The sequence below is a fragment of the Pleurodeles waltl genome, unplaced genomic scaffold, assembly GCF_031143425.1.
Source record: "Pleurodeles waltl isolate 20211129_DDA unplaced genomic scaffold, aPleWal1.hap1.20221129 scaffold_86, whole genome shotgun sequence".
NCBI lineage: Eukaryota > Metazoa > Chordata > Amphibia > Caudata > Salamandridae > Pleurodeles > Pleurodeles waltl.
The window spans coordinates 2117264-2119300 of record NW_027150400.1 but is presented as its reverse complement, the minus strand read 5'-3'; the positions used below and the strand labels follow the sequence as shown (position 1 = coordinate 2119300).

General features: G+C 44.0%; 1 non-coding gene across 1 annotated transcript; it reads right to left on the bottom strand.

Moving 5' to 3' along the window:
- Positions 1–1495: 1495 nt before the first annotated feature.
- On the bottom strand, positions 1496–1567 carry TRNAE-UUC (transfer RNA glutamic acid (anticodon UUC)). Its single transcript has one exon. It is a non-coding gene; the product is annotated as a tRNA-Glu (tRNA).
- Positions 1568–2037: the final 470 nt, after the last annotated feature.

Here is a 2037-nt window from a genome sequence, read left to right as displayed (position 1 = left end):
AAAACTAGAGACCTTTTCACACTCATATACTGCTCCAGGCAGATCTTCCACTGCAAATGCAAGTTATATGAGTCCAGCTGAAAACTGTTTATTTTTGGGTACTTGCTTTAGTCAAAGGTTACCATTTGCAACTCACAAAAAAAAAGCAAAGGGCAATTTCATACATTAACACTTTGGTAAAGTCGTTCTTTCACACCGTACATTTCCGTAAGGTTCTCTCTCTTTGTAAGTTATCCGGTGTGAAGGCCAAGTTTAGTCAGGTCCACACTGTGCATCTTACAGTTGTGTAGCCAGAGTAGAGAGGTGTCCACACAGACACAGGACGTAGACAACACCTGTGTGTAGCATCACGTGCCCCCAGCAACCCCTATAGAATAATGTATAGATGCCCCCAACCTGCAGAAACCACAAGGGGAATGAAAAGAGGAAGAGACGGGTTATGTCAGAGATACAAATGGTTTCCTGCTCAAGACCTGCAATAAATTAAAACAAAAGTATTATTACAAACATTCCAGGTCCTACCGATATTGGAACTCAGATTGCTGGATTCAGAGTCCAGAGTGCTAATCATTACACGATGGAACCAACGTCCACGATCCTCAACCCTAGGAGTCCTGAAGCAGTGTCAGTCGCCACCTACTGTCTATCGCTTGAATTCGTTCACACTGTAAATCAAACATGACAAATCCAACAGCACAACTAAAATGTGTATTTCACAAGTAATAACATAAAAACAGAAATATACTTTTGCTGATGCAGAAACAAAGAAAACGTCTCGTCTGATGCTTCGAAATCTCCATTTAGCATGGCCCCTTAACTAACCACCAAGAGTCTTTGCACGGCTGGGAACCTTTGTAAAAGGGTCAGTGGGTCACTGTGAATGCAGCAGATCTTCACCCCTGTATTTCTTACAAAGAAGCAGAGTTTTATTCCAGGTACAGGAGGCATCTCTGGTGTCTGATACTACCGATAGTGTTCAGCCTACCCTCTCTGAGAGAGCAGCAGTGAGGGTACAAAGCACACTGGTTGCAAAATGTGGACACTGCAAACAACAGCTGCAATATCACAGATGATATAAAACACATAAAGTACTCAAGTCTTATACTAGAAACAACACAGCAGGGGAATCATGTCATAAAACAAATGATGAACCCACAGTATGGACGGGGCAGGTAATAAAATGCGAATTTCCCATGGTGGGACCACAGTCAATTGCTGCCTTCTTCTCTGTGACCCGGTCTCTTTATATAATCTGTACTTTTTGTTGTGCAATAAAAGAAAAACAAGGAATAACCGTTCATAGTATTAATGTACAGGTCAAGGGCTGGGGAGAGAGGGCAGTAGATTTGGGGGTCGGTGTAAACCTCTGACGGCATTAGATGGAAGCAGAAGACAAAGCAAGTGACATTTATTAAGACTTTAGGTGCATTTAGGTTTATAGAAAAAAACTGAGAAAGATTAAAATGTCTGAGTAGTGAAAAAAAATAAAATGGATTTCCCATACCGGGAGTCGAACCCGGGCCGCCTGGGTGAAAACCAGGAATCCTAACCCCTAGATCATATGGGAACTGTGAACTCTTTATACAGCTTAGTGTATGTGAGGTGTCTCCCAAGGTCACACTGCATTCCGTACACTGAGAGTTATATTGTTCTTCTCAGTAGTACACAATCAATTGGGGTAACAGACACCTCACTTCTGACAAAAGAGAAGGAATGACCAGAAGTCATCATTTCTGCCACAACCTGTCAGGTCTCATTATTTACAACCTTAGAGCTTCTACACATACACAGAGCCCAGGACACAGAGGACAGCAGCAGTCGCTGCATTCACTATTACTAACCCCTCCCCTTGAGCCAGACAAAGCCACGCCCCTCCCGTAGGACACTCCTGGGTTTCCTCACCAGACTGATGGCCCCACAGACCCCTCTCCAGTTATCTTCCAGCTGCTTCCTTGACGACACTCCCCTGCACCTGTCACAGGCTCCAGGCTGCCCTCCTGGGGCTCGAGTTATACTCCTTCTCTATCTACTAACAGC